We start from the raw sequence: 21,088 nt of genomic DNA, 5'->3' as shown, positions 1-21,088 counted from the left end.
ACTGTTTTAAGACACCACACACTCACTGGCATTTAAGCTCTACAGGAAAAAGTCCAGATTCCCCAGATTCCCCAGCCCGGCCTTCTACTATTCAAGTCCAGGCCTTTACCACCCCCTGCACAAACATCATGTTCCAGGCATGTGACTGCCCCCTTCCTCCTACAAGACCCCTCCTGCCTCACCTCTGATCTTCTGCTCTTGCCATTCCCTCCACCTGGGCCATCCCTTCCACTTTCCCAGTCTCTGCCTATGCACATCCTCTTATCCATCCATCAGGTTCCATCTCAAACAGACTCCAAGCCAAACAGTGACCACAGTCCTCTGGAACTGCCAAAACTCTGCATCTGCACCTCTTAAGATGGCTATCCAGTTGTAGCTGCTATAGCTGTTGGGTACCCATAGAATCTCCCTTCTGACACAGAATCATCTAATATTTCAATCTGGAACTCTTCACGATTTATCTTTGTATTGGACTCCGAATGCTTCCCACAGTGCCTGGCATAATACCTAATCAATAAACATCTGTTGACAATACAAGTATACATTTCAGAGGGACTAATAAGGGAAAGTTCAATACAATGGTGGGTGTGCCTATTTTTAAGCTCAGCATTCTGTGTCTAGTAGTAAGTTAATACACTTAGAGATCCAGATTTTTTAATCGTGGGCTACTGCCAAATTATCCTTCAAAAAGTTTACCCCAACTGAAATGCCCATGATGAGGTTCCAACAATTTATATACATGCCTTACCTATACAACAGCACTGTCCATCAGATATACAGTGTGGGTCATAGATGTGAACCTGGGTGGCTCGGTGAGATTAAGCCCTGCATTGGGCTCCGTGCTGACAGCATGGTGCCTGCTTGGGATTCTGTCTCTCCCTCTCTCTGCCCGCTCTTGCACTCATGCGCGCTCTCTCTCTCTCTCTCTCTCTCTCAAAAGAAATAAACAGTTTTTAAAAAGTAAAAGTAAACAAGTGAAAATAATTTCATGACATTTTATTAACCTAATTTATATCCAATATACTATGTAATTTCAACATATGATCCATACAAAAATTATTAAGGACATATTTTACATTTCTTTTGTGCTCAATCTTAGAAACCCAGTGTACATTTTACACTTAAAACACACCTCAGCTTGGACTGGCCACATTTCCAGTGCTTGATAGCCACACATATCCTTATCAAACTAGACAACACAGGTCTAGAATGTCCTTGAGGACAGAGGCTGCTTCCTTCAGCCCTACACATTCCACAGTGATTTAAGTGCCACAAGCATGCTAAAATCAAATGTGGAAAAGCACCAAGCACAATGCTTGCTGCATAGAAAGGGTTCAACAGCGGCTCCCTTTCCTTTACATGCAACAGACACTCAAATGCTTCTGGGATTGAACTTCCAACGTGGAAATGGTGCTTCAGGATTAAGGCCATCAAGCTCTCTTTGCTCTGCCCTCTCCAAGGACCCTTGTGACCTTAATGTGGCTTCAGGGCATGTGTTCCTAATATAAGAATATTCTAGCTACCAATAAATGATCCCAACTACACAGAAATAATAATTTCTTAAATAAATAAAATAGTATCCTGGTCTTCATCAGTCCCAGTGAGTTTGATTTCCAGCAGATATGCAGGGTTCATTCACCCCTGGCTGAATTAATAATAGTGCATTTTGGAAGCTGCAGAGCTAAAGAAAAGATTCAGGAAGCAAGAACCAGGCTGGAGCCAATCTCAAACGGCTGGTCAGACCGACCCTCCATTACTGGGTTGGGGATTTATAAAGCAACTGAGCCACAGAAGCCGTTACTTGGGCCTTGAATTCTCAAGGAATTAGAATAGAGCAAAGAAGTAAGAACGCTAAAAATGCTTAACATAATTAATTATTATTTAAGAATTCAAAAGGCATTTCAGAATCTCTTATGCCTCAAAGCAACATTATAATCTTAAATTTATGTTGGATGGTACCATAAAAATTATAATTTAAACATTCGTGTTGTTTGAGCTTCTGTGATTTTGATTACATACTCAAATGCATATATTATATATATATATCTGATATATATATATATATATCAGATATATATATATATCAGATATCACATATATATGATATAGGTATATATATCTATATGTATATCACATATTTAATACAAAGCTCAACCTGACAATATTTCAACTAGAATAGGTAACATGGGAATTTCTCTACCAATTCTGGTCTCCCATGCAAATATTCTAGCCAGGCAAATATATCTTACAATACATGCATTGCCTTGTGGTTATGTCTCCTGTTAATTAAACCCTTTATTAATAAGTCATCATTGCCTTTAATCTTCCATTCTCTGTCCATCCATTCTTTGTTCCTTATACATTCACCCAAGGCATCCATCTAGCCCTTCACTGAACAGTCATGGAATGCACATCCCCAGTACACCACAGAGAGTAAGAAAATGTGGTCTTGGCCCCGGGGAAGCTCACAGTTGAATTCTCACAGCTCATTCTGCTTTTCCACTGCTAGTCTCTCTCTGAGATGCCCAAGGCTGCAGGTCTGTGCAGAAGTACCTACTAACAGGAACCTGGCTAGGGTTTTACGGACTCTGTATACAGTAAACTAGGCTGTCTGGTGAATTTCCTTCCTTAGAATATGGTCATCTGTGTTCAACACAGACTGACTTTCCAAATTAGATATGTTGAAACGGCCTATCTGCATTGAGTATTTTTACCCTTTTTTCTTAAGATCAAATGACTTTCTGTTGGCAATTCCTGCTGGGTTTTTTTTTTTCCACTAAATAAATACCTGGGTGCCCCCAAGTGGCTGATGCTTCTCTCACACTGTAAGAACTGAGGACAAAATGCAGCAACCAAGAAAAACCTCACAACCATAATATTAACCTAAGTGAGAAGGGGATGAATTTAATAAGCACCAGGAAAGGAACCTAAAGTCTATTTGCATACTATAATGTATCTGATGTCAACATGCCCCCCCCAAAAAATTAAGGATATTTTTCCCTTTTTAATGTTCATGGTACGGTCTTCATGGATGTGGTGGTTGACGTTCATGGTACGGTGTGTATTTCAGGGAGGGGGCAGTGGTGTTTCCAGTATAAACCGCACAGGCTGATACAGGGTGAGGGCAGACTCTTCCTATGAGGCAGCAAATTCATTGGGCCTGAATTTTCATTTCGGAAAAGGGAATACCTTTTCTTTCATTATCGAATGAAATTCAGATAATACAAGAACAAATTGGGACTAAAAAAAGAGAAAACAATTTTTTTAATTATTATCACTGCCAGCCTGAAGAACAAAGGGAACCTTTGTGTTTGTGAGTGCGCCTGCGTTTTCTCTGTGTGAGGACTAAAAGAAGGATGCCGATGGGTGATAGACATAAACAGGATTATCAGTTTACCAACTGCTGAGAAACCAGGCCAGGCCCACAGGCTGACAACACCAGGGAGGCGGCACGGATGAACTTTCCTTTAATGCACAGGAGGCTCTGATCACTCATACAGCTGAATCCATTCAGTCAAGAAACCAAACAGCTTGCCTCTGCTTTTCTAACTTCCCAAATAAGAACAAAACCCGGCAGACACAAACAACATAGCAACAAACAGAACAAAACAACAAACTTTGATTACACATTCTTTGAATGGTTCTAAAAAAACTTTTCATGTCTCCTGAACACTGACCCGGGAAAGTACCATCAAAATGAGGATGAAACTCAGTTCAGTCCTAGACAAAAATAGCTTTGACACATTTGCTGATCTGTGGTTCTCCACATACACAAAAACACATCACCTCCGAGGATGCTCCCACTTCCTAGAGTTCTATTTATATACTTCTACTGCCAAGTCCAAGGTTCTGTCTGCACTTAAATTCTCTGTGGCCATTTATAGAGGTTGGTTTGCATCCATTAGTAAGACTGCTTATTTGAATTTTATTTCTCCCATCCGGTATCTACTGAATACCTGCTCTCTGTTATGCACTCTGCTAGGCACTGGGGATTCAAAATGAGTAAGACAGACACTGTCCTCAAAAAGCTGGCAAACTCATGAAGGAGGCTGCCTATGTGGCCCAACAACAAAAGTATGCTGTGCACCCACAAAGCTGTGCATGAAAGGGCTGTGTGAACAACAGAGGGGGGCAAAAGTGATCCAGCACGCAGGAAAAATGGGTGGTCAGGGAAGACTCCAGGAAAGCATGGGATATTTTTATCTGTAAGTAGACAAGGGAGGAAGGGCATCTTATTCAAAGAGCCCTAAGGCTAGAGAGCACATGGCATGGTCTGGCCCTGAGAATCTTGGCACAGAGCGGAGAAACAGCGAAGTCGAGAGGATGTGTGTATAAAGCCACGTGACTGCCACATTATAAAAAAGGTCTTGCTATGGTCTGATTGTTTGTGTCCCCCCCTGAACTCAGATGTTGAACTTATAACCACGAAAGATAAATGGACGTAGGAGGTGGGACCTTTGGGAGGTTCTTAAGTCACACACTTTTTTTTAGATCGGTCATTCATGCATGCAACAATTCTTTATCAGCACTATGTGCCAGACATGGTACTAGACGTTATATTGGAGACAGCCCAGCAAACAAAGCACAGCACCTGCTCTAAGGGGGCTGTCCTTGTTGGCAGCAGTGGGGAGGGAGGCTGCAATAGCAAACATACAGCATAGAGCTCAGAAGAAAGAGCAGAGCGAGTGATGGAGCAGGACAAGGTCCTACTTTGGAAAGATGGCCAGGGAAGGCCTCTCTGATAGGTTATGTTTAAGCAGAGAGGAAGGATATAAACCACATCGCAGTGGGAACCCTTCAATTCATATCTCATTAACTGCAGCAACATTCACTGCCCTTCTCAGAATCTATGTCCACTAAGGTCTATGACCTTAGTAATTTTGTTCCCATCTGCTGTTAAACCAGCCCCCAAGAAGATCTAGGTTCCTCATGAAATGTTCAGATGTATTCTCAAAACCTGTAGTCTGTTCCCTCCTGAAAATCCACAGTTATGAAATCTCTACTCATGGGTTATACTAGCTCTGGCAATTTCGTGCCTCCTGGGCTCTCAGGGACTTTACCAATCCCTCCACCCACCTGACCACAAGGTTTCTGAGAAAGTCTCATTGGACACTAGCTTGGCACAGAGTAAAGTTCAATAAATATTTGCTGAACAAATGAACGAAAGGCCCGATTCTGAATTACATCTGAGGGAATAATATACTTAAATTTGGTAGAAAATCCCATAATGAAGACTTTATGTGTATTCTTTCCACAAAATTAAGCCCAAACATTTGTCACTCTGCTCTTCCCAAAAGTCACCAATTTCTTTTTTCAAGTGAATTTAAATCAGATAACAGAACTAAGTTTTTCAAATTCTTCACTGTCTAAAGATACTCACGTCTATATTTAATACAAAAGAATATGGCAGTTCTGGAATTAGTGGTAATTAATACAAAACTTTGTGAATATACTAAAAATCACTCTAAAAAGGTGAACTTTATCATATGTCAACCATATATCAATAGAACCATTATTTTACAAAACAATGTAGAGGACTCTTCCAATAATAGATTAGTGAGCATCTGAATCTAATGAGTAAAAACAAATCTGCAATGCTCCTAATTTTTCCTATAGTTACAAAAGCTATTATTGGCTTGAATAAAGAATGAAAGGCACCATTCATATCTCTATCTACAAAAAGACAAAAAAGGTACAGGTGAGAAAAATAATTAGTGCTATGAAAAAAATTGGACATCTTGCCATTAGTTTTAAAAGCAAATTTTAAGTTCTGTTAACTCTGATGAGTTCACAGTGGCTGATGAGCCTCAAAGCCCTTTACTTGCTTAATGAAAACATCAAAAATAAAGTCTTAACTATCTATAATAAACAGAGAGGGAAAATAATTAAAATGCACAAAACCAGGCTCTCATTGGCTACCAATGATGGTATCAGTCCACCTTCTTCCAGAATATCAGAAATGAGGAAACACCCCAGCTCTCTCGCTCTAGGTGACAATTAAATTGTGGCATATGATGACTTTGTGATGTGTCTACTTGGCTAGGCTAAATACATGCCCCAAAATTACCTTTCTTGTATGTTTCCAGCATGAGTTGGTGGCCACGGATATTCTCTGACGAGTGCTAGAGGAAAGAAGCGAGGCAGCAGCCTTTTTAAAGCAAGCACACACCTTTTCACAGTTATTCAGTCAATTACTAATTTAGTGCTGCTGTGAAGGGATTTTGCAGATGTATGTAATCAGTTGAATTTAGTCAAAGGAAATACTGAGGGGGGGGTGGGGCGCCTGGGTGGCGCCTGGGTGGCGCAGTCGGTTAAGCGTCCGACTTCAGCCAGGTCACGATCTCGCGGTCCGTGAGTTCGAGCCCCGCGTCAGGCTCTGGGCTGATAGCTTGGAGCCTGGAGCCTGTTTCCCATTCTGTGTCTCCCTCTCTCTCTGCCCCTCCCCCGTTCATGCTCTGTCTCTCTCTGTCCCAAAAATAAATAAAAAACGTTGAAAAAAAAAATTTAAAAAAAGAAATACTGAGTGGGACTGACATAATTAGCTGAAAGCTCTAAAAAAAAAAAAAAAAAAAAGACTTAAATCCTTCCTGAATTCAGAGACTCCAAGCATTAGCTCCTGCTCTTGGGGTTCCAGCCTGGTCATGATATACTCTTCTTGACTGCCTGAATTTCAAGACCTATGGATTTTAAGCATGCTTAGCAAGCCCCACAACTGAGTAAGCCAATTCCTTATAATAAATCCCTTAACCCATGTAACCTACTAGCTCTGTCACTAAAGAATCTGACTATTCCATAAGCTCTCTCCCAATCTCATGCAATGGGAGAACAGAAGATTGGAGGTGAATTAATTTTAAAAAATGAGTTTTATAATAATTTAGAGATGGAGTGAATTAAACACAATGCCACAGCTAGGCCAGTGTGCCTCAGCTCTGGCCAATGAGATACAAGTAAGGAGTCCTGGAACTCTGAGGCATGAGACAGCAGGCCCATCTTCCCCCTCTTCACCCTCTGCCTGCTCTGTAAACATGAGGTTTGGCGCTCCAGCAGCCATCTTGGACAAGGGCCATAACCTGGAGAGAGCAGACTGGAGAGCTGGAGAGAGCCACCAGCTGGGGGTGCCCACAACCGTCAGGCCAGCTCACAACTGCGTGCTTCCAGGCTGCTCTTACAGGACACGTAAAGTCACTATCTGGGGTGGGTCTCTGATACTTGTAGCTAAACACAATACCTAACTGATCCAAGGACTTTTTTCTCCAGTTTTCCTCTTCCCAGAGCAGTAAACTAACACATTCATGCTGGTGCATTAGAAGGAATAGCTATATTTAATTCCACCGCTATGTGCATGGAGACACATAAGTGTTTAAGAGGATTAGAGCGGACAAACAGTTACAGTGCAGGTCCATCTTTATTTCTCCGTGCTTCTATGCTCTGGCAAAAGAATACGAGAACGTTTTCACAGTCTGCACTAAATGTCTTCACGAAGCCACTAACTTTCATTCCCATAGAGTAGAATTTCATATGGCGAGCCTGTGGTCACATCCAAATCCACTTATTCGACAGATTGGTGATGTAGAAAATTCACTCTACTATCCCTTTAGATAGGCTCTGCCTTTTCATGTTGGAGTCATCTAACGTCTCCCAAACCAACAACCCTTGAACATGCCTGGAGTAGATTCTTTGCTGAATGGAAACCACACGGTCATTTCAAAGCCTATAATTCCGTTCAGTAGCCCTGGGCTTTTGGGATGTTCATGAACATAACCACCAAGGGTCGCACACACTTTTGGTGGTAGCCTTGCCTGCTTGAGCTCTACCACGTCACTCTCTCAGGGTGAAAAACTGCCTGACATACCACGCAGATGACAAATGTGAGAGAAAAAAAAAATATCAGGCCCATGACCAAAGGGAAAATGAAGTGATTAATATGGAAAACACAGCAAGAAACATCAAACAGGAAAAAGTTGACATTTCCCTTTAGCTTAAAGTAAGTTTGTTTGCTCCTCACACGGACTATAAAAGGCCAGATCAAAGTATTGACGTGGTGCAAAAGTGTCAGAGGTCTTCCTGACCCTGGGTCGTTTATGATACTGCAGAGTCTCTGACTCCTTTTTTTCAGAGGGAGGAAAGGAGCTGAGTTAACATAATCATAAGTCTGAATAGATAAACTTGGGAAACTGTAAGTGTGAACACAATGGGCCGAACTGTTCCCAGCATGAGCCACAGCGGTGGTGCCTCAGGTCCTTTGTGCCATTTCCTTCCGTTCAGAGTTGCCTGGACATTCCTCCCCGTCTGGTTCTGGGGCCCCTCACCCCTGACACCATTCCTGAACACTGGTGTTCCTTGGGGTTCTGAGCTCTGGCTAGTCTACCTGTCAATGTCTCCCATTCACCATTCTCACAGGAGAGGTGTTTGTCTCCATCACGGCTTCACCCGCTTTACTACTCTCAATATCGCCATTTCTTTCCTCTCTTTCTCCCAAATGTCCACAACCCACTGAACTTATTGTTCCAGAGGCACCTAGTTTATCAAGTTCAAAACTGAGCACAATTCAAATATGCCTCACACCTCAATTGCATCCTCTTTCCCTTTCCCACAGCCCGGCCACACATGCACCGCCCTCCATATTCCACACCTCAGTTACTGGCACCACCGTGCACCCAAAGGCCATTTCCACACTTGCATCTACTCTACCTTACTTTTCTACTAAGAGTAGTGGGGGCTGGATGACCCAAAAATGAAATCCATCCATCTGTGTGGATGGATCAGGGGGCTCCTGGCCTTCAGGCCTTCATCTGCACCAGCCAATCTGCAAGGGGAGAAGGGGGCCTTTGGACAGGGAGACCGCTGTGACTGCTGGGGGCCAAACCAGCAGAGGGAAAAGGGGCTGCAGTCAGCAGCTGCTTGAAGAAATGCAGAAGGCTATCTTCCCCCTTGCCTCTGTGAGTCACAGAAAAACACACCCAGCAACTTCAGGCTCCTTGACACAAATTTATGCAAGGCATGTGAGGCACACACCAGGTTCCAAAATCTTTCTAGTGTCTCCTCCCCCAGATTTGCAAACAGGAAAATAAGGCCTGGCGCATGGCTTCCTTGGCATGGATCCCAGGCTCCAGGAAGGCACCCACAGCTATGGCAGGGGTAGGGATTCACTCTCAAATCCTTTTGGCCCGTGGTCATCAACAAAGAAGCCAAAGCCAAAGACAGCCAAGGACACAAGCTCTGTAAGCACAGGTAAGATATCTCTAACATTCCCAGAGTACCTGGAGGAGACTTAATAAAGGTCCTACATATCCACATTTGAACACAGACCAGTAAAATTTGCATTGTCTCTATTAACCTGACTTCATTTGAATCCTCATGCCGGTAGAGTCTGAAGACATTCTCCCCGTCTGTGTTCTGCTTTTCATACCTACTATAACTCAGATGCTTTTTCCCTACACCCCCTTTCAAAGTATTTCTACAGATTGCTACAAAAGTGATCTTCTAAAATTATAACTCCAGTCATGTGCTAGGCTGGCTCATCCCGGCTCCTAAGAACTCATTGGTAAATTTTCAAAAATGTTCTGAATCAGTTGTTAAATATAACATTTATGAAAGACTAAATTATATAAACTTACAGTGAAATAAGTTATATTAAACCCAAAGATAGTAAGTACTTAAAATGCATCACTTCTTGACTACTTTAATTCATTTCACTAAGATCTATGACCTTGAGGTTATTTAGATCTATGTTGCCCACATGTGAAAATACCATGAAATGTGCTACAGCAACTTGAAGTTGGCTGTAATGGGAGGGTTTTCACATGGACACTGACAAACCCTAAATCATAGTCTGATTTTTGTTTTGTCGATTGTCTAGCCTTAAAAAACTGGTGGAGTGGGGCACCCGGGTGGCTCAGTCGGTTAAGCGTTCAATTTCGGCTCAGGTCATGAGCTCACAGTCCGTGAGTTCGAGCCCCGCGTTGGGCTCTGTGCTGACAGCTCAGAGCCTGGAGCCTGCCTTGGATTCTATGTTCCTCCCTCTCTATGCCCCTCCCCTACTCGTGCTCTATCTCGCTCTGTCTCTCAAAAATAAATAAATGTTAAAAACAATTTTTTTTAAACTGATGGAGAAAATGTTAATATGTGGTGCCTGTAGTAACTATGTTGTGAATTAAATGAAAAGTTAAGGAAATAATTCTTCTAATACTATCCAATTCACAAAGATGCATAATGAACAAGTGAAGGTCTGGGATATGCCTTCATTGTTTCACTTTGATCTTACTCCATACTGTAACAGGAAAAAATCAACTACCCTCTTTTATCAATTGTAATCATAGGTTGGCTATAAATACAAGAGTTCAGCATAAACCCAACAGAAACCTGTCAGACTGAATTAGCTAAACGGACTTTATGATCAAGAAAATTGTATGTTTTATTATTTATTTGTAAATGGTGTGCTACACAACCTTTATGTGAGGACATTTTAAAACAGACATATATACATACTTATGTATACACACATGCACATTTATTTTTCTGTAGAGCTGGTTGTTAAACATTTACCAGCACACCACTGCAGAAATCTGACTAGGTGATTCCTTTGTTTAAAATCCCTTGATAGCTCCCTAGGTCGGCTGCCTTTTATGCTCTGCTTTAAATCCTCTCAAACTCACCTCGTATTCCTGCCATTGTGATGGCAGCCAGTCCCATGAAGAATCTGGCCAGCTTCGTTTAAGTGCAACCTGACAGGGCCTCTCCAGCCCAAGCTTCTCCAATACTGCCTCATGAGGTGCCCGGGGGAACCCACCTAGCAGTCAGGCTAGGGGTAGCCAGTGAAAAAGTGGAGCTGCCTTTAATCAACGGGAGACAAGAAATCGATAAAAGCTTCTCCCTTCACCTTCTCCAGGTGAGCTGTGCTGACATACATTTCATAAGACTTCTCCTGAGACGATCCCCTGGAATCAAGCAATCAGTTGCCCCTGGCAATAGCCAACTCCATAATGCCTGCTTCCTGGTATGACTCTCCCTGGTCCCTCACTCCTGCTCCCAGAGAGCATTCCCAATTAAACTGCTTCACACAGACATTCCTACAGGATAGAGCCCACGCTCCTTATCTGAGCAGTAATGCCCTTCTGAAACGGGGCCTCCAGCTACCTCGCCCGCTTCATTTCCTAGCATGTCACACCCTGGTCACAAAGAATACACATACTCTTTTCCATCTCTGATGCTTTGCTCATGCTGTTCCCTGCTTAGAATTCTAGGGGCATGCAGAGAGGCATAAAATTCTGTAGTTTACTATATCCACAACCTTACAAATGAAGAAATTGAGACCCACAGTAGAAAGGTCTGGCCCAAGGTTTTCAATGGCTAATTTAAGACAGATCTGAAAGCTGTCCTGGTTTGTATGGGCTTCTGCTTCTGGTTCCTACTGTGTCCATGAATAGCTACGTTCTAGTCCTGAAAGTCTACTGAATCGTTTCCTCTTTCAACCTCCCAAAATACACGGGTTTCCATTCCCTTTAAACTACTACTTTTTATTGCCTGAGCCACTTTATCTCTCACTAAAGAAACAGATAATAATTGACTTTTACTCAGTGATTCAGTCCAGTTCCTCAAAATTTGCTGGCCCCTTTATACAATCACTCATGATGAGTGCAGTGAGAAACACAAAAATGAATCAGACATGTTCTTTACTCAAAAGGAGTTTATGATCCAGAGGAAAAAGAGGCTTGTGCACAAATATACCAGTATATGCTGTGAGTATTATAATAGGAGAAGAAGCCAAAAAGATTTAAAATATCTACTATAGTTATTTAAAATACATGCATAGAATTACAAGAAGAAAATGTCCACATGCATAGTATATAAAATAGGAGAAAGAGCAAGTCGACATACTTAGAAAACTTTAAGCAAAACTATAAGTTCAAAAAGAAGACTACTTACAGATGTAAATATTTTCGAGCCAGTGATTACCCAGGATCAACCAATTAGCAAATATATTAATTAGTGCCTATTACATACAGGCCATTTGCTTTTCACACAAATACATTCTGTGATGTTCAGACAATAAGCAACCAAAACATTGATTACAATCAAACAAAAAGAGACCTTTAAAAAGGCATCTGGTCCAGTGCCCTCCTAAAGAAACCAAGTTTCCACCTGTTCGTTTTCTTATCCAATCTATTTTCTCTGAGGGATCTATCTGTCCACACTCCTTCTTCCGCAACAACTCAGACTTGAATCCTCAGTCTCTCTTGACCTTTCCACCTCCCTCATCCCCAGCAGCCAATCAACTCCCACATCTGTGACTTGTGCATAGATCCATCCCACCACTGTATCCTTCCCACCTTCACGCTCTTCTTCAGCTCCACTCCTGCTTGGAGATCGAGCTGCCCCAATAATTCCTGAAACCACTGTCACTTCCAAAGCCATTCATCACAATGCCAGAGGTGGTGCCATTCTTAAGCATGGCTCTGATCATGCTGTTCCCTTGCTGACAAGATCCAAAAACTAAAAACATGTTTAGTTTAACTTTCTAGCTCTCTCATTCTCATTCTCTCATTCTCTCATTTCTCTCAGAAACAATTCCATCTGTTTCTGGTTGTTGTTCCCCGACACCAACACTCAGCCCACCGATGCTAGACTCTCCCTAGCTCCCACACACATCCTCGCATCAAAGGACTGGGATGGTGCCATCCCCCAAATGCCCTACCTGTCAAGGCTTTATCCACTTGCCAAGATCCTGCTTGACCTCTCTTGCTTCCATTAGGTCTTCTTAGATCTCCAGTTCATTCATCTTTTGATCCACTTCTCCACACCCTGTTGTCCACATTACTTGTACTTATTTCACAGCATTAATCTTTGAATTGTGGTTACTGATGTGTCAGCTAAACCATTAGGTCAGTGGTTCTCAAATCATGGTCCCCAAACCAGCAGCATCAGCATCATCTGGGAACTTGTTAGAAATGCAAATTTTCTGCCCGGCCCAGACCTACTGAATCAGAAACTCTAGGGTGAGGCTCAGCACTCCGTTCTGATGAGCCCTCCAGGGGATTCTGATGCGCAGTGGAGTGTGAGAACCACTGAACTAGACCGTAAATCCCCCGAGGGTAGTGACTAGGACTACAGTTCATTTATCCCAGCTCTGGAGGCAGGGCCTGAAACAGACAAGAGCACTAGTGGAATTTCCGGAAATAAATTGCCCAGGGTCACACTAAGTCAGTTGCAGGGACAAAACAAGAACTCGGGGGTATCGTGAATATCGGACCATGGTTCTTTCCAGCATGACCACAGTCTCTAATTGTGAATATAGACCATTTAAGTCCACGCATAAACACCCACGTGTTGTAGAAAATGCACTTAAATTACCTAAGAATGACAAATTGTACAAATCACGTCATTTTTGGTCTGTAACTTCAAAAGGATGAGTTGGTGGAGCTAGTCAAGAAGGCTGACTTAGAGATGTCCTGCTTGTATGAAAGGAGAGATCCTGCAGGAACTGAAGAATAATCAGCCACTGAATCTGTGTTCCTCAAACGTCTCGCAGGACTGAAAAAGTAAATTATGCTCACCGAATGGCTTTAGAGGCAGACTCAGGAGGCTGTCTTTTTACAAACGTACCCTATCGTAGCTATCTTTCTTTTAAATGCATTTTTCAAGTAAGCAGCTTTTGACCAAAACATCTGCAAATATCTTAATAATGTGAAAAAAAGCTGGCATTTACTAATGTGAATAAGTTTTTAAATTTCTCACTTATTTATTTTGGGCCTCCTATTTAAAATTGACTAAAGTTGGCTACATTTTTTTTTAATGTTTATTTTTGAGAATGAGAGAGACAAAGAGTGAACGGGGGAAGGGCAGAGAAAGAGAGAGACACAGAATCTGAAGCAGGCTCCAGGCTCTGAGCTATTAGCACAGAGCCCGATGCAGGGCTCAAATTCACAAACTGCGAGATCATGACCTGAGCCAAAGTTGGACGCTTAACCAACTGAGCCACCCAGGCACCCTGAAGTTGGCTACATTTTTTGAGAGCTTATTCTTTTTCTTTCAATCTTTAGAATCCTTAAAGGCTTATTTCTCCTCAAGTGCCATTCTTCCTTATGTTTCGTGATGGCTGTCATGCGAGCCATCACGTGGGAAAACCCATTTTCCATTTTTTTCATGACTCACTTGTAAAACTATAAATAAATGGAAGTATCACTGACCCCTTAAAATGTGAAACCTAAAGAAACTTTAAAGAGAAGGGGAAAGTGCTCAGGCTACTGAGTCCAGGTAACCTCACCCACACACGAGTAAGATTGTCCTTTTGTTATATAATCAGCAAAGGCAGGAAAGTGGGCTGGATAAGATCAAAGAGGACCGGTCAATGCTGTAGGAGGCATTGCAGAGCTGAGAAGAGTGTGCTCAGTGAATTACCATCACTTAAACATCCTCTGCTAATGTAATTCTAAACTCATTTTGGCAGCATTAAGCAGTGGATCTACATTTTGAAGAAAACCAAGCCTCTGTTTTGAGAAACTATGTCCTCAAGCCTAACCTCTGAGGAGAAGAGGCTTCAGGGTAGCTGGTGAGGCCACAGACTAATTCAGGGCCTAAAGACCCTCAGTTGAGGGGGTGGGGGGTGTCACCATCCTCCCTGCCCTGGGGCAGTGACACCTCCCTTGCACATCAGCTCTGAGGGCTGTGGTGAAGAGACTCCAAAGCTAAAGAAGCCTAGGCCTTATGTAAAACCGTGTCTCTCCATCCCTGCCCCACACCCAGCTTGATCTGTGTGCTATGATGAAGAGAAATTATATTCATTGTTTCTGGTCATTCCTGCTCATTGAACACATGGTCATTTTAGTTATGGACAAATTTCATAGCCTCTCTAGGTCCTTGGCCCCAGGAAATCACTGTGTAAGGAAAATTTTACTACCTAGAAGTAATCAGATGAATCAGTAAGTCTATGACTTAGTGAAGAAACAAATAAATGGGGAAAAAAAATCCTGGGTGGAATCAAAAGACAGTATGAATATAGGCACCAGTTTGATTAGAAAGAATGAGAATTGAATGTCTGATCTGGCTGTGTTAAAATTTTTTTTTCTAAGTTTATTATTTACTTTGAGAGAGTGTGAGTGAGGGAGGGGTAAAGAGAGAGGGAGAGAGAGAGAGAAGCCCAAGCAGACTCCACACTGTCAGCACAGAGCCTGATGTGGGATTCGAAGGCACAAAACCGTGAGATCATGACCTGAGTTGAAACCAAGAATTGAGAATCATACACTTAACCAACTGAGCCACCCACGTGCCCCACTGTGTTAAAATAATTCTAATTATAGTCGATCAAGTGAAGTGCTCGTCCTTTATGCTTAACTTGTGCTTAATTATCATGCAATACAATAATGACTTCTCAACATGTTCAAAATTAATACTGTTACTCTTTATTTGATTGCAGCAGTAAACCCATCATGCCTCTCTAGCCAGATGTCAAGGTCCAGCTCTGGGCCTATTGCTTGATCCTGCTGGGAACTGACTCATAGGCCTGAGTTCACTTGGCCACTTATGGGGTCAGCCATGCTGAGATGGGCCTCATACTCTCTGTAGGAAGACTGAGTCCTCAATGGGGCATCAGAGCACTGGGGCCACATGGGTAACCCACTCCCCCCGAAACACTAACCAATACCTGGCCCAAATGGCCAGGTCATCTGGTCTCCACATATAATTGCCCCCAATTTGATTTTAAAAAAGGAGAACTTGCCTACGACTAAAACCACTCTCTAAAGTATTTCTGTATGTGTGAACTGGCACAGAAACAAGAATACGTTAAAGCCCCGAATTTTAGAACAAAATTGACTAATGAAATACAAAAGAAAATCTGTAACAGTAAAAGAAGTAAAGGGAATGAAATATTTTTAGGATGCTTTTCCTTTATTTTAAGCCAGGTCTGTAAGCATGTTAGGATATGATAGGCTTTTAGATGCTTTTTTAAAAAGGTGATATATAGGTTTATATACAATTTATTTAATTTTATTCTTCAGCAGAGAAAAATGCTATACATAGGAAATTTGTTTTAGAAAACAGAAAACATGCAAGATTGGCGTGAGGCTTCCTGTAACAAGTCTACCATTCTTCCAGCAGTAAGAAGGGTAAGAAGATGCTGAGTAGCATTTTCAAAGTTTCTATTTAAGGAGAATTTAAAGAAAAAGAGATGGGAAAGCCAAACGTTATTCTTAAACCCCTGTACGTTATTCCACATCCTAAAGAATTTTTAAAAAACAAATGACTACAACTTTCCCTATAGCTGATCTCAGCAATAATTTAAAGTACTGAGTGCAAAGTCAGTATACAATAGGGGAAAAAGGTGCCTTTTGACCTCCACCACTCCAAAAAACACCTGAAATACCTACATTTTAACTTTACTCCTGCAAAAAATAAAGAAAAATCTAAGTGACAATGTGTTCTTGTCCTTGATACAATGCGACGAGAGTGGTATTTTACCTCTGTGGTTTTCCTCTCAAAAGCCATGATGCCAGTCTAATCAGGAGAAAAACATCATAAAAGTTACGACTGAGGGACGTTCTACAAAACACCACTACCCCTTCAAACAGCCAAAGACATCAAAAACACAGAAAAGTCTGAGAAACAATCATCGCCAAGAGAAGACGGAAAAGAAAGGATGTTAGGGGAAAACTAAGGAAATCTGAGTAAGGTATGGACTTTAAGTTAATAATAATGCAGTAATATTAGTTTGTTAATTTTAACAAATGTACCGTTCCAATGTAAGATGTTAATAACAGAGGAACTTTGCAACTTTTCTGTAAATCTGGAACAAAAAGCTTATTTTTTGAATGGAAAATATACAAAATTAGCTTTTAATGAGATGCTTTTATAGAAAGTGGGGTTTAGAGAAGTTCCAGAACTCTGCTCTCTGCATTCCAAACCCACCCCAGTTCCAATCCTAGCCTGCCCCTGAAACACAGAGCGGTTTGAAAACCACTATGTGGAAAAACTGGAACATGTTATCATTACCAAGTGCCAGCCCATTCCAGATGGTGGGACAGTCCTGACTCCAGCGGACTGAATGACTTGGACCACAAGCTCCAGGCAGGCCGAACCACATCTTACCCCCACAAGCACATGCTGAGCACTCAAAGGACTTTGCTTAATAAATTCTCCAATGCCAGCATGACCAAGAGCCATTGCAAACACAGGGTGATGGCTTTCACTGTCAACTCTGTTAGCCTTCTTGGCAACAGATCTGCAAAAATTACCTCACCATTAGTCAAGCCTGGTGAGATGGGATGGGACAAACCTCTCCCACATGCATTTCTGGTCTCTTGGTGTCTTACAGAGGGATGCACACCCCCTAATTCTCATCACCCCGCCCAAATGGCTCCTGGTAGAACTCAAAAAGACTTTAGGGGAAACAGGAGTTTCCCAAAATTAATCAGGCTTACTTTACATCACTTTTATGTTTTTGTTGCTCCATTCTGTCATAGATCATTCACCCACAGGGCAAATGGATGCAGCTGAATCAAATCTTTATAAACTCTCCGAAAACGAAAGGTGACCTTCATGTAGAAAGCTACAGATTTTATTTCCCATTGGTCAAGAGTGACCCTTGTTCCAAATGGCAGTCATATCCCCACAAAGAATCATTGCCACAGACATGATAACATCTGCAAGTTCAGAAAAGAACAATTAGGAAAGCAGTCGAGCCATCTGAGAAGCCAGGGTTCACGCTACCATTATATACTCACATAGCAGTTTGGAGAGGCATCCAGCCAACAAGTAATTAGTGAGCACCTACTATGTGCCAGGCAAGACCCTGATGTCACAGAGTTTACATTCTTTTGTAGAAAACTCCAAATTCAAGAAAACAAGACACAAGGAAGAATTCAGATAGGGCTAAGTACTGGGATGAAAATAACCCGTAATAAGGGCTAAGAGGGATGAGTCTGTGGGCAAAGCAATGCAGACTGAGTGAGGAAGCAGATTTCATGGTCAGGGAAAGCTTTTGTAGGGAGGTGACATTTGAACATCTTGTCTTGGACCTAAATGTTAAAAAGATACAAGCCATGCAAGGACTTAGGAGAAGGGCGTTCCAGGCAGAGGGAATGGCGTCATGCAAAGGCCTCCAGGTGGAACCCAATGTGGTGTGTTCCAGAAACAGAACCCTCCTGACAACCCCAAGGGATGGGCAACTGCAGTTCAGAAAGGCAAACACGAAGGCTAACAGAGATAGACCCAGCACCCGCGACTCCCCTGTTAGCCTTCCTGTGCTACACAGAGCTTTCCCCCTAGCCAGGAATCCAGGACTTAACAGAACTGAATTCTGACAAATAGATTTATGGGGCAAAGAGTCGCCCTTTGAATGCAGTTTCACAGAATGAGAATTTGAGGCCAAACATAAAAATCAAAGCTCCCATGTGACCAGGGCCCAGTGGCCCAACTGACCTGACACTAAACAGAGTACATGAGACACCAGAGCTGGGCAGCAAGGGCCCACAGGGCCAAGCAGGTGCATGAAATGGGAACTCACCAAGTAGCCCCCTTCCCCAAGCATCCCAATTTAGTAGGTATGTGATAGAACCTGGGAATCTGAGTTTAAATAGTTCCCAGGTGATTTTGTTTAGGCAGACCTTAGAATGACTGTGATGGAGGGTAGGGAGAGGGCATCGGGGGGTGGGGGGGTGGGGGGGAGGGAAGACTAGGGTATGAATAGGGTAGAGTCAGAAAAATCCTACCTATGCAAAAGAATAGAGTCAAGGATTACATTGAATGCAGTTGTGATCTAAAATGTTTGGAACCAATCACAATCGTACCACGTAATAGAAAAAAGACAGATAAGCACATTGTATAAGTCGGTGTATTTCTTTCCCTCCAACCACATGTCCAATTGAGAACCATCACAGCAGAAAAAAACTGAGCAAGTCTCTTTGGTCACAGTAAGAAAGAAGGAGGGAGTAAAGAAACTTTTATATTCCACAGGGGTAAAGCCAGTGGTGTGCTGAGGGCAGGGGAGAAGCCCTAACTGTACTGCTGCCTATTTCCATGGTGTAAATATTCAAACCATGGCCAGTTTCAAGCTCCTAACATGATGTCACTGAACACGCATTTTGAGAAAAGATGGGCAATAGTTACAGCATTTTTGCCATACGGAACCAACATATGTAAACAACTTCAAGGACATAAATAACAGATTTAGTAGAATATAATCAGTAAGTGAGGACTTGTGGTGTTTATTGCCTTTGCTTTCAGTATAACTTATTTCATGCAATAAAACCTAAATCTTAGATAATTTTATTTTTAATAATAGCATCTTTAGGGGTGCCTGGGTGGCTCAATCAGTTGAGCGTCTAACTCTTGATTTCAGCTCAGGTCATGATCCCAGGGTCGTGAGATCAAACTCTGCTTTGGGCTCTGTACTGAGTGAGGAGCCTACTTAAGATTCTCTCTCTCTCTCTCTCTCTCTCTCTCTCTCTCTCCCTCTGCCCCTTTCCCACACTTGTGCTCTCTCTCTCTCTCTCTAAAATCATCATCATCATCATCATCATCATCATCATCATCATGGCACCTTTAACAACGGGCTCACAAAATCCTGGGACATTTAAAAATCACGTCTCCATATGAGCCAGTTCTAGCACACCTCTGGCAAAAGCTTTGAAAGAGCAGTCCAGTGCCTTTCCTTTCCATTCCTCTTTTTGTGTCTTAGTCTTCTCTTCCCTACCATAAAGATATGGCAGTGCCTTCACATCTACTCCTAGGAGCCCTGGGGTTCCAGACTGAGGGCCAGCTGGTGCCAGGTGGCAGTCAGGGAGGGAAGGCTGGAAGAAGCAGCCAGCTCACTGTTCCCACATAGGAACTGTCAATAAGAACAGCTCTCCTTTTGGGTATTTTACATACTGGGATTTCACAGAAGAGCTCATTCAGAAAAGTGGTTCTTGGGGAGTGGGGAACGGTACCCATCATTTTTTTTTAAGTGTGAAAATTTCTGGTCAAAATTATTGACAGTCTCTGCTTCCATTCATGATTTGTGTGGATACGCATTACCCACACCCCTATAAACATTACACTGCCAGCGATGCCCTCCTCACATACAATGGGAAGCTAAAGAACGTGATGGGGAAAAAAAAGAGAATGTGATAAGAAGGGTGTTTTGCCAACATAGCATGAGCTAGTTCACTCTTATCTTGAAAGTATATTGTTCTTCTTAATTGTAAATATATTTTAAAAACACACCCCTAGGGGCGCCTGGGTGGCTCAGTCAGTTAAATGAGTCAGGTCATGATCTCATGACTCAGTTTGTGGGATTGGGCCCCATGTCAGGCTCTGTGCTGAACGTGGAGCCTGCTTGGGATTCTCTCTCTCTCTCTCTCTCTCTCTCTCTCTCTCTCTCTCTGCCCCTCCCTACTCCTGTGCCACCTCTCTCTCCCTCTCTCTCTCAAAATAAATAAATAAACTTAAAAAAATAAAAATAAAAATCACACCTCTATACATATACTCATTGGTAAAGAGCAATGAATCACGCTTCTATTAAATGCTATCCTTCTATTAAATGAATCAGGGTTCCTCTATTACATGTCATGCTACACTAGTGGATTAATAAAAATCAAATTTTCAGGGTGCCTGGGTGGTTCAGTTGGTTAAGTGAGCGACTTCGGCCTAGGTCATGATCTCGCCATTCCAGTGTTCGAGTGCTGCATCAGGCTCTGTGCGGACAGCTTGGAGCCTGGAAACTCTTTCAGATTCTGTGTCTCCCTCTCTCTCTGCTCCTCCCCTGCTCATCCTCTTTCTCTCTCTCTCTCTCTCTCTCTCTCTCTCTCAAATAAATGAAACATTTTAAAAAAATTTTTATAAAAAGAAAAAAAAAGAAAAATCACATTTTCTAGCTAACATCAAAACATACACCCCAATAGGGGCACCTGGGTGGCTCAATTGGTTGAACATCTGACTTCAGCTCAGGTTATGATCTCATGGCTCATGAGTTCAAGCCCCATGTCGGGCTCTGTGCTGACATCCCAGAGCCTGGAGCCTGCTTCAGATTCTGTGTCTCCCTCTCTTTGCCCCTCCCCTGTTCATTCTCTCTCTCTCTCATAAGCAAACATTAAAAAAAAATTTTTAAACATAC

The 21,088-nt window shown here is 42.3% G+C and overlaps 1 protein-coding gene across 2 annotated transcripts in view; it reads right to left on the bottom strand.

Moving 5' to 3' along the window:
- Positions 1 to 21,088, bottom strand: part of PLD1 (phospholipase D1) — a 204,390-nt gene that overhangs the window by 177,035 nt on the left and 6,267 nt on the right. Inside the window, exon 1 of one of the 2 annotated variants that reach the window (XM_019463175.2) lies at positions 12,695 to 12,820. The exons of the other annotated variant lie outside the window; for it this stretch is intronic. The gene's annotated coding sequence lies outside the window, so the exon portion shown is untranslated. Of the gene's footprint in view, positions 1 to 12,694; positions 12,821 to 21,088 lie in introns of those variants that run through there. 2 annotated transcript variants of the gene reach the window in all.

The sequence above is a fragment of the Panthera pardus genome, unplaced genomic scaffold (assembly GCF_024362965.1).
Source record: "Panthera pardus isolate Hobbes unplaced genomic scaffold, ASM2436296v1 HiC_scaffold_16, whole genome shotgun sequence".
NCBI classification, from domain to species: domain Eukaryota; kingdom Metazoa; phylum Chordata; class Mammalia; order Carnivora; family Felidae; genus Panthera; species Panthera pardus.
Note: the sequence above shows the minus strand (reverse complement) of the source record. Positions and strands in the feature narration are given on the sequence as shown.